The sequence below is a fragment of the Oncorhynchus gorbuscha genome, linkage group LG22, assembly GCF_021184085.1.
Source record: "Oncorhynchus gorbuscha isolate QuinsamMale2020 ecotype Even-year linkage group LG22, OgorEven_v1.0, whole genome shotgun sequence".
Classification (NCBI taxonomy): Eukaryota; Metazoa; Chordata; class Actinopteri; order Salmoniformes; family Salmonidae; genus Oncorhynchus; species Oncorhynchus gorbuscha.
Window position 1 is genome coordinate 11,840,146 of NC_060194.1, and position 15,682 is coordinate 11,855,827.

A 15,682-nucleotide genomic window follows, 5' to 3' on the forward strand; every position below is an offset into this window, starting at 1 on the left:
TAATTAACATGAAACGTGTCTTACTTATATCAGTACACTGGTGTAACAACCATCAATGAATGAAACGTCTATTCAATCAAATAAACCTCACGTAGCAAATAACCAATTTATTTTTTGGGGGCCAAATTCGAAACTCTCATTGATCTCCATACAAACAAACCATTGCTTGGTAGGCGAAAAACGCCACCTACTTGGAGGGACACATATTTTCCAACGACATGGGCCGCTAACGCTTCCTCTCTGGCCATATCCACTAGACGTGACAGATGGCGATGCTGCCCGACATGTTTGCTGTGCACTGGCATTCTCCCACCAACCGGGGGTGCAGTCGCTCATCGCCCACCTCAAATGTTAGCTATAACAAGCCAGACACTCAGTTGACACCCTCAAACTTCGGCAGCAGCCAAGCTGCATAGGCGACATGGCTTCCGATAAAATAACACAAGATTTTTCTAAAGACAGATAAAAGTCTTCCAAGTGTTTTGGAATGAGTGAGTAATTTGTGCATGTAAACGCTAAAATGTTATGAACCGTGAACAATACATGTTCGTTAACGACGCCTAGTTTCTGAGCTAGCCTAGCCAGCTGGCATCCCACTCAGCTCGCTAACTACGTAGCAGTATGTTAACTGGTTTATTTAATTTACTTGCCAACAACATTCTGCAACCTGGTTTAGTAATTGGATTGCCACAGAACGATAGCTAGCTAAATATTTGATATTCAGTTAACTAGACGTCTACTATAGTAAAACGGTAGTGTTAAATATAGCTAACGTTAACTAGCTTAGCTAACACAATTGTAGCTATTGCCACATGAAATGGCTTTACGTTATCTAGCTAGCACGATTTCCCTTGTAGTTAGCTATTTGTTTTACTTGTAATGTTAATGTGGCTAGTTAACGGCTAGCTAACTTACCTAGTTTCTTTAACTAAATTCGTTTAATGCGTTTTTGTTTTCGTTTCAGTCATGAAAGCATCTAACGTTAGCTAGATATAAGGTTGTTTACCATATATAGTAGCCAGTTAGCTAATTGTCGCTCGAATTTAACTAAACTATTTAGCGACTTGCCATAAAGCTAGCTAGACGTGTTGCGTGGTTAACTAATTGGTATTTAAAATAAAACGTATGAGTATATAGAAGCTGTAGCTAAACTTGCAGGATCAAATTGTTAGTTAGCTAATTCTGCGCAGCATAAGTTGGCTAACTAGCTACGTTAGTTCAAGCAGCACAAGTAGCTAGCGTCGTCGCCTCTTTGTCCACTAAAGCTAACCAGGCCACAGGCTAACAGCTTCAGTCGTTGTTTTGATCGGTCATTTGGCCGTCTGGGTGGCCAGCCATTCATTATGTATCTGAAGGCTGAATTTTCTGGCGCTTTGAAAATGATTGAACCACCCAGAACAGGTTTAATCAGATAGTTGTTTGGTTAACTAAAGACGACACTGCTGGATGGCAATCATGCTAACGTTACTAACTAACTATTCAGCTTGCCGGTGGTGGATTGTCGCTTTACCTAGCCATTTTGAATTTGTAAGGCAGCGGTATTGAACTGACTTGCCTTGTGCAGCTAACCATAATCTATTCTCTAGGCGTTTTCATTGAAGCTATTCATATTGTGCCTGATATAATTTTAATGAAAATATAGTTATATAAACGCTAACGTTTCTCTGTAAGCTAAGTATCGTTAGTTGGCTAACAGGACACTGGCCAATGGATTTGTCCAACCTTATTTTATTGTAACTAACGTTAGTTAAATGTAGCAATTATTGCTTGACCTGTGCTAAGAAGAGAAATTAGATCCACTTTATTAGCTCCTGTAACTTGGGTTGTTTGTTATGAGAAGTGTAGTTATGCAAATAGTTGCCAACCATAAATGTAAAGAATGACGGTTTGAGTCATCTGTTGTGTCAAGGTAATTGGCTCGGCTAATGTTACATTGTGCAAGAGTCACTGTCAACACAATATAACCCACAGGCTTTTAACCAATGATGTATATAGAGTTCGCCAGTTTGTAGTCCTAAAACCCGGAAATGGGTTACCTTTGGTTATTTAAAAACATCGATATGGGGGAAATAATACGTTTAATAACCTCCAGCCTTATTTTCGACATTTAACACAGGTTTAGGAGATTTTTATACGTTTTGTTCTATGAGATTATAGCAGTCAGTTAACATAACCTTTATGAATTATGAAGCCTTTATTTGCTTTTTCTTACAACATAAATTCTTAAATTCACAAGGGACGTTAGCTGATAGATTCTCATAATCAAATGTTTAAAGATTTCCTATGCTTGTGTTTACCACAGACATTATTTTCAGCGTTTATCCAAAAATGGCATTTATTTTCCTCATAAGCTTTGTCCACTGAACCATGGCGGTGTTAGTGCCTACAAAAAGAAGCCATTACTATTTCTCTCTGTAAACCCTGGATTACAGATGCTATGTATTGCCAATGGATAGGCTGTGAAGCCACCGGTCGGCCATATTGGCACTACCCAGTAGGAGCGGTCCTATATAGGAATTAATGAAGTTCTACAGTATTTCAATTACATGTTTCAAGGAGAAAATTACATGTATTTAAGTATTTGTGTTGTAGTGGGGACAGTAACATTAGCAGTCTCAAATAATTATACTTCATCGAATGATTTTATAAATGTTTTCATTTTGTAGTTTTGTGTTTAGCTCACATATATATCAAATTATTCATTAAGGTGTCTGTAATATAATGTGTCCAAAAACGAATGTAGACATTAATAAATGGATTTCTATAGCTTCAAAAATGTTTTACAAAGGAGGAGGAGTGCCAAGATGGAGACATGGAGTTTATATATAATCCATTGCTTTTATCTCACTATGATTGTTTTCCTTCTCTTTCAGGATTTGTGACGTGATGTGTGACATTTGAAGAACAATTGAGTTCGGAAGAAAAATCTTGATTCCAGTGGAATCTTAAAATATTTTTTTAACACTTGCACACACACCCACCCAACCCCTACACACGCTGCCCAGCCATGCCCGTGCAAGCCCCACAATGGACAGAGTTCCTGCTGTGTCCCATTTGCACTCAGACGTTCGAGGAGACGGTGCGGCGGCCCATTTCGCTGGGCTGTGGCCACACAGTCTGCAAGATGTGCCTGAACAAGCTGCACCGCAAGGCCTGCCCCTTCGACCAGACGGCCATCGCCACTGACATCGAGCAGCTGCCCGTCAACACAGCCCTGCTGCAGCTGGTGGGGGGACAGGTGAGTCGTGAGACCTGGGAGAGGGGCGTCAGGGTTGGAGGGGGGTGGCTCAATTCAGTTAGACTCTGTTCGTTGCGCTGTCCCACCACAGTGTTCCTCCTTTTCTATTACAGATGAGGTGCCAAGGTCTCCAGGGTTAGGGATACAGGATCATGGGAATTCTACCAACAGAATAGTATTGGATATGAATCCATTAGATGTGATAGTTAGGAGCTGATTGTTGATGTTTAGGGTGAAGAAACAGAGTAGTTAATGATAAGAGGAGGACCTAGCTAATGGGGAGTTATTTGGGATCTGTGTTGTTCAGAGATCTTTCTGGTCAGTAGTTGTAGTGCATGTACCTGGTAGCCTTAAAGGTAGGGATGGCCATGAGTACTCAAACGTATGTCTCAACTTGATCTTTAACCCAGAGATCACGTTTTTCTTTAAATACTGCAATATTATTTGTCAGTTTTATTTCGTAACTCCTGCTCTACCCAATACACCGTCCCACACACAAACACACATAATATCCATACACATTTATACTGATTGCGCACACACACACACGCGTATAATCATCATTTACGCTCCTGCTACACTGTTTATCATACATCCTGATGCCTAGTCACCTTATCCCTATACATATCTACCTCTCACTCCAGTATTCCTGCTCATTGTAAATATGGTACTGGAACTGACCCTGTATATAGCTTCTAACTTTCTCGTTCTTATTTTATTGTGTGGTTTTATTAGACTTTATCTGCATTGCTATTAATTACTGCGTTGTTGGATTTAGAGCCTGCAAGAAATGTAACCTTGTGCACGTGACATTAACATTAATAAACGTTTATATTGTCAGAGAGGGATTAACTATTATTTAACATTCAAAAATCTAAATGACAACTATTTTATGTCAAGTGCTTCTGATTTGCTGTGGGGTGTCTGTTTCAGGCGCATAGAGCAAAGTGGGGTTTATCAGCATGTTGGCCAAACGCAGTGAGGTTTGGAAGCAAGGTATTTTGATCAAACTGATGAAACCCATGTGCAATGCAAACTATGCAATATCAAGCTCTCCTATCACAGCACATCTAGTTCCATAAGAAATCATACGTTTATCAAGCAGAAAGAGATGTTCTCAGAGGGGGATAAGTGAACGCGAGATTTCTGCTACGTCTTTTGCCACCGCAAAGGACTGCCGTGACCCTGCCAGAGCCGAGCAGGTAACACAGTTCATTACAGTTTCAATGAATGATTCTCAAATGGCACTTGTTTTTATTAACTGAATATGTATGGGGAAATTTGATTTCAGCTCATATTTAATTACTTAAGCTACCATTACATAGTCCTTTTGATTCCTAACATAACGTTTCTACAAGCAAGAGCCACTTACTTTTACTGCCTCTTTTGAAGATTGTGTTCCACGCTATAATATAACCAGTTGATACGGCTTCAGTAAATTAATCTTAAATGGCACTGTTTTCTTGACATATAAATATAGATATATATGGGTAAATGTAACAATTAGGATGTATATGTAATGGTTCTGATGTAATGGCTATGACAAATTTGGCATGTTGCGCGCTGTTGGTATATATATAAATACATGACATTTTTTCCCCCTGTGCGGACCCTGTGTTCCGCACTGGGGAGGGGGGGTCGTGGGAGTACTCGGAACAGTCAAATGTCAAATGCCAATCCCTACTTAAAGGTGTGTCAGAGATGGTCTGAGAGTAATAGCCTATTCAGTTATGATCACTAGCTATGTTTCTATTAACTTGTCTGGAGATTTTTTTTGTTTTTTGTTGTTGTTGTCAACATTTAGGAAGTTCACAAAGAAATTAGATGTGACAATTGCCCGCAAGGGTGTGTTACCATTTAACTATCTTGTCGATAGTTGGTCGGTAGGTAGGGATGTCCTTGTCTCATCGCGCACCAGCGACTTCTGTGGCGGGCCGGGCGCAGTGTACGCTAACCAAGGTTGCCAGGTGCACGGTGTACCCTCCGACACATTGGTGCGGCTGGCTTCCGGGTTGGATGCGCGCTGTGTTAAGAAGCAGTACGGTTGGTTGGGTTGTGTATCGGAGAACGCATGACTTTCAACCTTCGTCTCTCCCGAGCCTGTACGGGAGTTGTAGCGATGAGACAAGATAGTAGCTACTACAACAATTGGATACCACGAAATTGGGGAGAAAAAGGGGTAAAAAAAAAACTATCTTGTTGATTAAAAACTGCTGTACGTAAGGAATTCATACCTATTTAAAAAAATTAAAAAATATATTTAAAAAAACAGCCTGTATGCCCTCTCACCTCAGGTAGCCTGCGAAAACCAGAATGAATAGAATGCAATAATTTACATATTTGCCGTATTCTAATAATTGTGTTCCAACATAGCACCACGGTCCATGCCATGGTGAAACTTGCACTCCTGTAGCTCTGAAATGATTTGATGGTGAAACTTGCCAGCCAACAAGCTAAAGCAGTTCAGGCATTCTTGAAAGTCAGGACAATCCTTGTCCTGCAAATATATATATTTTTATATAGTTAAAATAGATTTAGCAAGCAATGCGTATTTAGAATTAAATGTGGAGTGGAGCTTCCAAACTTATTTGGCAATCAACATTTATAAGAAACTATTTGTTGCAAATCAAGTTTAACAAAAGAAAAATCCACCCTTGACTCCTGGCTGTCCACCTGGTTGTGCTGCTGCTCCAGTTTCAACTGTTCTGCCTGTGGCTAATTTTTATTTACCTGTATTTAACTAGGTGAGTCGGTTAAGAACAAATTCTTATTTTCAATGGTGGCCTAGGAACAGTGGGTTAACTGCCTTGTTCAGGGGAATAATGACAGATTTGTACCTTGTCAGCTCAGGGATTCAAACTTGCAATCTTTCGGTTACTAGCCCAACACTCTAACCACTAGGCTACCCTGCCTGCCCCTGACCTGATCACCGGATGTGCTACCTTGTCCTGGTCCTGCTGTTTTCAACTCTCTCTACCGCACCTGCTGTATTGACTTCTGAATGCTCCGCTATAAAAAGCCAACTGACATTTACTCCTGAGGTACTGACCTGTTGCACCCTCTAGTCTATGAACGTTTGTTCTTCAAGATGTTCAATCTGGCCTTAAATGGCCATGTACTCTTACAATCTCCACCTAGCAAAGCCAGAAGAGGACTGGCCAATTCTCTAGGTTTCTTCCTAAATTCCTTCCTTTCTAGGGAGATTTTTTCCTAGCCACCGTGCTTCTACATCTGCGTTGCTTCCTGTTTGGGGTTTTGAGCTGGGTTTCTGTATAGCACTTTGTGACATCTGCTGATGTAAAAAGGGCTTTATAAATAAATTTGATTGATAAATGTTGTCGCTCCTTTAGAAGATGTATTCTATATCTGCCGTTTCCATTACAGATTGCTTTTGTCGAATAAACTTGGGTCAATGGAAACCTGACTATATATTAAATCACAAAAGGCAGATTCAGTTTGGGATGTTACTCACCAGGGCATCTCTCGCTTTTTTTTATTGGATTGTTTTTTTGGGGTGTGGTGATGGCGCAGTAGTGTTGTGGGATCGCTAATGTTGTCTATGTGAAAGGACATTGGTCTGATGCAAAGGGATGTGGCAGATATCGATACATTTCTTTTGTGAAGTTGCCAGATGGTCTGTCAGGTAACATTACTATTACTGCCAAGACGCGCTGTCATCACACTGTTTCCTCTGTTAAGAGTGACAATCTGTGATACAATTTGACTGGAAGTGTCAACACATAGCCAGCCAAGGGTGTCCAAGATTCTCTCTGCTCAGTGCGTATCTATGCCCATTGACATACAGACATACAGGTTTTTTTCCAGGCTCAAAAGGGGGCTTAGGGGACAGGTGTGTGTGGTCAGTGCAATTGTGTATATTACATTTTGTTTTATTTGATTGCTTTATTATTTCAAAAAATTCTCATCTCTATAAAGCTGCTGCCTCTGCTGTCTGACAATTTCTCTTTTGTAGTTTGTATTTTTTATGACTGCGGAATACCAACTATCAATCACTCAGATCATGTACTTTCATGCAGAGATACCTCAGGATGCAACAGCTGCTGCTCTATATCACCTCAGTGATCGTGAGGCCCACCCATGGCTGCACTCCTGGCCAGTCATGTGAAATACATAGATTAGGGCCTAATGGATTTATTTAAATTGACTGATTTCCTTATATGTACTGTAGCTCAGTAAAACCTTTGAAATTGTTGCATGTTGCGTTTTAAATTTTTGTTCAATATATGTCACTGCGTATAGGGAAAGTAGAACCTGCACACTCAATGCTCCAACACATAACTGTATTGATTGAAGTCATCTGATTATATTATAAGCCAACAAAGGTCTTTGTTTGCTTATTTGACTAAATTAACCCATTTACTCACTTCCCAGCATCATGTTAAATGTGAAAAGTGTTTAATTGTTTATTTTCATGTATTAATATTCCATTGTGTCACTTGTGTGTCCCGTCAATTCCAGGTTCCCAAGATCCAGCCGGTGGCCCTTATCACCAGCCCAGAAGACGCGCAGCACTATGAGGAGGCCAGTCAGTGTGTGGAGGAGCTGGCCCTCTACCTCAAACCCCTCAGCAACACCAGAGGTAACGCGCATACACAGTGTTGAACTGACTCGGGACGATGATGACAATATTGTAAATAATTAACAATTCATGAATCACAATAATTGTTTGCTAAAATATTCATTGCTTGCCAAAAATGTAATTTTTGTAATGGCAATCCTGGTTTATAGGTAAACATCCTAAGCATTAGAACTGCCCACATTATTACGCATTTTATTTGTTAATTGTAGAAATTAAGATACGCAAGATTTAATATTTTTTATAACTATATACTACTATCGAGGTGAGGGTGATGGAAATGCTTTTGGCGGTTTATCTGCTTCTGTCCTGTGGGTGGCACTGTGCGGAACAGTGGAGAACAATTGGAGGTTTACTTAGTAGCAATGCTAATATCATGGTACAGCTATATGGACACTCAATCATTATTGTACTTTTTAATGGTAAGTTTACAAACATATATTATGATAATAGAATTGAAACTTGTATCTTGTGGTAAATGGTGAAATGACTATAGCCAGTTATAATTTGAATGGCTTAGCACATAATAAGAAAAGTTTTTACCTGGCTAAAAGAGAAGGAATATATCTATTGTTTACAGGAAACTCATTCAACAATTTTAGAGGATGTTGTGTGGAAAAAGGACTGGGGTGGGGAAAATATACTTCTCCCATGGGAAAAGAAACTCAAAAGCGGTAATGATATGAGTTAACAATAATTTTGATCCGAATGTAAAAATTGTCCAAACAGATCCGCAAGTTAAATGGATTATTTTATATACATTATTTGACCATAAACAGATTGTGCTCATTAATCTATATGGTCCAAATAATGGTGATCCACGCTGCTTTGAAAATGTATATAATTTATCAATACTTATTTTCCACCATAATTTGCGAATAAATTCATTAAACATCCTACAATGTGATTTTTCTGGATTTAAAGTGTACCTATGATGAAAATTACAGGCCTCATCTTTTTTTAAGTGGGAGAACTTGCACAATTGGTCGCTGACTAAATACTTTTTAGCCCCACTGTATATATAAATGCCTGGAATATTTCAATTTTGGAGACTCTCATATACAATTGGTTAAAGTTATGTATAGTAACCCCATATGTAAACTAGTAAATAATGGCTGCTTCTCAGAAAGTATTACTGTCCAGAGGAGTAAAACAAGGTTGTCCACTATCAGCATATCTATTTACTATGGCCATTGAAATGTTAGCTATTAAAATCAGATCCAACAATATGAAGGGCCTAGAAATCCAGGGCTTAAAAACAAAGGTGTCATTGTACACTGATGATTCATGTTTTCTTTTAAATCCACAATGTGGATCCATCCACAGCCTCATGAGTATCTAGATACTTTTCTAACCTCTCTGGATTACAACCAATTGTACTATGTTACGTATTTGATCAACAAAAAAAATACAGCTTTTACATTACTGTGTAGTTTACCAATAAAATGGTCTGGCAATGATGTGGACATACTCTGTATTTCTAGCCCGAAAGAAAAAAGGTCTCAATACATTTTAATACAAAGTTAGCAAAATTAGGAATTGCTACCATGGAAAGGAAAATACCTGTCTATTTGTGGAAAAATCACCCTGATTTAATTCTTTAGTCTTATCCCAGTTTTTATTTTTATTTAACTAGGCAAGTCGGTTAAGAACAAATTCTTATTTTCAATGATGGACTAGGAACAGTGGGTTACTTGTTCAGGGGCAGAGCGACAGATTTTTACCTTGGCATCTCGGGGATTGCAACCTTTCGGTTACTAGTCCAACACTCTAACCACTAGGCTACCTGCCAGTTTACAGTGCTTATGGCCTTGCCTAGACCTAGCGACTAGTTTAAAAAAAAATATGAGCAAAAAATATTTCCTTTTATTTGGGCCTATTCATATAATGAATAGGAATTTGGAGGGCAGAAATTATTTAAATATTAAAGCATTAGACATCTAAAGACTTATGTCATACAAAAGTTATACCTAAATTCATACTGGTTCTCTAGCAGATTAGTAAGAATGTCTCACCCCATGTTCAAGAATGGCCCTTTTCCCCTTTATTCAGATTAGAACCTCTCTCTTTTGGTTATTTGAATATGAAATAATCTCAAATGTCATTAATTGTAAAACAAGCCTAGAAAGTTGGTTGCAATTTCAGTTTAATCCACCAGGAAAGACAGAACAAATATGTTTAAACTCAAATATACTAATTGATTAAAACAATTTTGAGGTTTTTAAAATATATTTTTTTAGGTATAATATTTGTAAATGATATCATAAATAGGACTGATGTAGTTAAGTCATGGAAATGTCTGCTTTACCCAAAATTACAACCAACTAATTACAGCATTAAAGACAAATGATGATTAATAAAAAAAGTCTACCAGTTCCATTTAAGGACAAAAAAATTGACAGCTGTGCTGTATAGATTGCAAAATAGTTGGGAAGAGAAACTAATGCCGGATTCAAAACTTAAAATTTAAATCACTATTTAAAATTCTTGCAACCAATGGATGTTATTTATGGGGGGATACATCCATCCCAACTCTGCAGATTTAGCTGTGATGAGAAAGAATCATTGGTCGCAGGTCCAAGAATGGCTAAAGAATTGCAACATTTACCTTGAGCTAACTCTGCAAATGGCACTGCTGGGTTATTTGAAAAAGTCATAGTCAATTGAGCAATAATATATTGATACTTTTAGCAAAAACAATACATTTACAATCTGTAGGAACTATGAGAATAGAAAGGTTCAGAACTTTTGTGAAACCTCACAGCACAGTTGAAAAATATATGGCAAATACACATCAAATATGGATGGTGTAAAAAGATAGATGGGAGGGATTGAGTCGAGCTGATGGGTGGGACTTAAAACAACTAGATAACAAATGTAAAATATACTGTGTCCGTAAAATGTGTTTAGCATCAGAACTTTTTAAACCGCACAGTAAAAAAATATATGGCAAATACACATCAAAAATGGAAGGTCTTCAGAGATAGCCGAGATATCAACCCCTCCCATCTATGATAACTATTGTAAAATACATTGTTATGGCTATGGTAACTATTGTAAAATGCATTGTGTCCGTAAAATGTACAGTGCATTCTGAAAATATTCAGATCCCTTGACTTTCTCCATGTTTTGTTACATTGCAGCCTTATTCTAAAATTGATTAAATAGTTTTTCTCCCCTCATCAATCTAACATTATCCAATAGTGACAATGCAAAAACATTTTTTTTTTACATTATTGCATATTTATTTAAATGTATTGACGTAAGTATTCTTTAATATGACTCTTTAATATGAGTCTTAAAATTGAGCTCCGGTGCATCCGGTTTCCATGGATCATCCTTGATGTTTCTTCAACTTGATTGGACATGTGCTAACTGTGGTAAATTCAATTGATTGGACATGATTTGGAAAGGCACACACCTGTCTATATAAGGTCCCACAGTTGATGGTGAATGTCAGAGAAAAAACCAAGCCGTGAGGTCAAAGGAATTTTCTGTAGGGCTCCGAGACAGGACTGTCGAGTCACAGATCTTGGGAAGGGTGCCAGACATTTCTGCAGCATTGAAGGTCCGCAAGATCACAGTGGCCTCCAATCATTCTTAAATGGAAGATGTTTGGAACCACCAAGACTCTTCCTACTCTTTGGCCATAATGATCATCGTTGTGTTTGGAGGAAAAAGGGGGATACTTGCAAGCTGTAGAACACCATCCCAACCATGAAACATGGGGGTCGCAGCATCGGGTTGTAGGGGTGCTTTGCTGCAGGAGGGACTGGTGCACTTCACAAAATAGATGGCATCATGAGGAGGAAAATTATGTGGATATATTGAAGCAACATCTCAAGACATCAGACAGGAAGTTAAAGCTTGGTCACAAATGGTTCTTCCAAATGGACAGTGACCCCAAGCATACTTCCAAAGTTGTGGCAAAATGGCATAAGGACCTGACCTCAATCACATAGAACATTTTTTGACAGAACTGAAAAAGCGTGTGCGAGCAAGGAGGCCTACAAACCTGACTCAGTTACACCAGCTCTGTCAGGAGGAATGGGCCAAAATTCACACAACTTATTGTGGAAGACTACCCAAAACATTTGACCCAAGTTAAACATTTTAAAGGCAGTGCTACAGAATACTACTTGAGTGTATGTAAACTTATGACCCACTGGGAATGTGATGAAAGAAATCAAGGCTGAAATAAATAATTCTCTCTATTATTAATCTGACATTTAACATTTTTAGTATAAAGTGGTGATCCTAACTGACCTAAAACAGGTAATTGTTACTAGGATTAACTGTCAGGAATCGTGAAACTGAGTTTAAATATATTTGGCTAATCTTCTGACTTCAACTGTATATTATTTTAATTAAAAACCATTTGATGGTGTGTCTCTCTCCATCCCCAACCTCCTTCCCTTTGTCTCTCACCAGGGGTGGGTCTGAGCAGCACGACCCTGAGTATGCTCAGTCGACCCATGCAGAGGAAGCTGGTGACCCTGGTCCACTGTCAGCTGGTGGAGGAGGAGGGCCGGGTACGTGCCATGAGGGCAGCAAGGTCTCTGGGGGAGCGCACAGTCACAGAGCTCATCCTGCAGCACCAAAACCCCCAGCAATTGTCGTCCAATTTGTGGGCCGCCGTCCGGGCCAGGGGCTGCCAGTTCTTGGGTCCAGGTAGGATGAGATCAAGTTTACACACACCCGCCTTGACTATACCAGAGTTTCTCTAACCTATCCCCGGAGACCCCCAGCCATTCCATTTTCCAGTTGATCTATTCCGTTGCAAACTCCCAGATCGTCCAGAGCTATTCCTCAAGCTCTTGACCAGTTGAATCACTGCTAGTTCAGGACAAAAGCAAATTTGTGAAACATCTGGGGGTCCCCAAGGATAGGTTAGAGAAACGCTGTCTTATGCAATGACATTTACTACTGTAAATGTTTGTGTTGTCAAACTTGCACAAATGTCTTAAATGCTGTGGGTGTGCTTGTGGTCTAAACCCACTTGTATGCGTTCTCCCTCCCAGCCATGCAGGAGGAGGCTCTGAAGCTGGTGCTGCTGGCTCTGGAGGACGGCTCGGCCCTGTCCAGGAAGGTCCTGGTGCTGTTCGTGGTCCAGCGGCTGGAGCCACGCTTCCCCCAGGCCTCCAAAACCAGCATAGGCCACGTGGTGCAGCTCCTTTACAGGGCCTCCTGCTTTAAGGTAGGTCTGACTCTACCAACACACACACACACTGTTCTAAGAGCTGATTCTTGTTCATTTGGTACAAACCAGAGTAAAATGGAGAGGTACTAGCTAACATTCTCCAATAACAAACACTGTTTTCTGTTGTGTAGTGTTTTTGGAACATTCGCTAGAGTGTGCTCCAATTAATATGACCCAGCATAGGCCACATGATTCACAAACATGTTTTGGTCTATGACCTCCCTAAGATTTTCTAAAACATCTATAACCAATCAGTAGATCCTGACCCAATGTTTTCAGGAAACTCTAACCTAATGCCCTCTCTCCTGGTTGTCTAGGTGACCAAGCGGGACGAGGACTCGTCGCTGATGCAGCTGAAGGAGGAGTTCCGGACATACGAGGCACTGCGGCGCGAACACGACTCCCAGATTGTCCAGATCGCCATGGAGGGCGGCCTCCGCATCGCCCCTGACCAGTGGTCCTCCCTGCTCTACGGGGACCAGTCTCACAAGTCCCACATGCAGTCCATCATCGACAAGGTACTTGTGTGTCTTCGACAAGGTGTCTGCGTCTGTTTAGGTCTGTTACTAGTCTTAGAAGTAGCTGTCATGTACAGTACCAGTCAAGTTTGGACACGCCTATTAATTCCAGGGTTTTTATTTTTACATTTTTTAAATTGAAGAATAATTGTGGTCTTAAACTATGAAATAACACATATGGAATCATGTATTAACCGAAAGTGTTAAACAAATCTAAATCTATTTTATATTTAAGATTCTTCAAAGACAGCTTTGCACACTCTTAGCATTCTCTCAACCAGCTTCATGAGGTAGTCACCTGGAATTGGAATGCATTTAAATTAACAGGTGTGCCTTTGTAAAAGTTAACTTGTGGAATTTTTTTCATTCATAATGCATTTGAGCCAATCAGTTGTGTTGTGACAAGGTAGGGTTGGTATACAGAAGATACCAAATAGGGCTAAAAGACCAAGTCCATATTATGGCAAGAACAGCTCAAATAATCAAATAGAAATGACAGTCCATTACTTTAAGACATGGTTAGTCAATCTGGAAAATGTACAACTTTTAAAGTTTCTTGAAGTGCAGTCGCTAAAACCATCAAGAGCTTTGACGAAACTGGACCTCATGAGGACCGCCACAGGAAAGGAAGACCCAGAGTTACCTCTGCTGCAGAGGATAAGTTCATTAGTTACCAGCCTCAGAAATTGCAGCCCAAATAAATGCGGTCAAGTAAAAAGTAGCTCAGTTGGTAGAGCATGGCGCTTGTAACGCCAGGGTAGTGGGTTCGATCCCCGGGACCACCCATACGTAGAATGTATGCACACATGACTGTAAGTCGCTTTGGATAAAAGCGTCTGCTAAATGGCATATATTATTATTATTATTATCTCAACATCAACTGTTCTGAGGAGACTGTGTAAGTCAGGCTTTCATTATCAGATTTATGCAAAGAAACCACACCAATAAGAAGACATGCAAGAAACACGATCAATGGACATTAGACCGGTGGAAATCTGTCCTGTGGTTCCCACCGTGAAGCATGGAGGAAGAGGTGTGGGGGTGCTTTGCTTCACCAGCTGGCTACCACAGTATTCTGCAGCGATACGCCATCCCATATGGTTTGTGCTTAGTGGGACTATCATTTGTTTTTCAACAGGACAATAACCCAAAACACACCTCCAGGCTGTGTAAGGGCTATTTGACCAAGGAGAGGGATGGAGTGCTGCATCAGATGACCTGGCCTCCACAATCCCCCGACCTCAACCCAATTGAGATGATTTGGGATGAGTTGGACCCACACAGTGAAGGAAAAGCAGCCAACAAGTGCTCAGCATATGTGTGAACTCCTTCAAGAGTGTTAGAAAAGCATTCCAGGTGAAGCTGGTTGAGAGAATGCCAAGAGTGTGCAAAGCTGTTAAGTGTGTCTATTTGAAGAATCTGTGTCCAAAGTTTGTGCCCAAACTTTTGACTGGTACTGTTCGTCGTACATTCCATTATCAACGAGCTGTGTGTCAGTTATGCATATTCACAAAAATCCCACTTTCACTCATGTGAACATCTACTTATCAGTTTGTGTATTTGTCTATATAACTGTCTATGTGCACACATGAAACCACAAAATAACCATAAACTTCCACTAAAGGAGCAGCGCTCTGTCTGTGGGTCAATCCTTCACAATAGAAAACATGTTATTGCAAACAATGCTGATAGGATTCAGGATAGCAGGAATGATCATATCCAGGTGCAGGCACTCAAATGCTGATTAGAATTTTCATTAATATCCCGTGTCCCCTCCAGTTGCAGACGCCGGCTTCATTTGCCCAGAGCGTTCAGGAGTTGACCATCGCCCTGCAGAGGACAGGCGACCCTGCCAACCTTAACCGCCTCCGACCACACCTGGAGCTCCTGGCCAACATCGACCCGAGCCCCGGTGAGAGGCACACACACGCTGGCTCCCATGCACATCACACACCCCGCTCTGGGCCAAAGCTTGACAATGATGCATGCAACTGAAGATTGTATTCGAACCACAGACACACCAGGGCTGCCTTTACGCATTCAATATTGTTCTCTAACTCACTCCTGTTTTTGTGTTGTCCCCATTATGGGACTGATGGGACTAAATACCTGAAAGCATTACCAGGAAC

The 15,682-nt window shown here is 40.3% G+C and overlaps 1 pseudogene; it reads left to right on the plus strand.

Moving 5' to 3' along the window:
• The first annotated feature begins 358 nt into the window (after window positions 1-358).
• LOC124009538 overlaps window positions 359-15,682 on the plus strand; it is a 36,607-nt pseudogene continuing 21,283 nt past the window's right edge.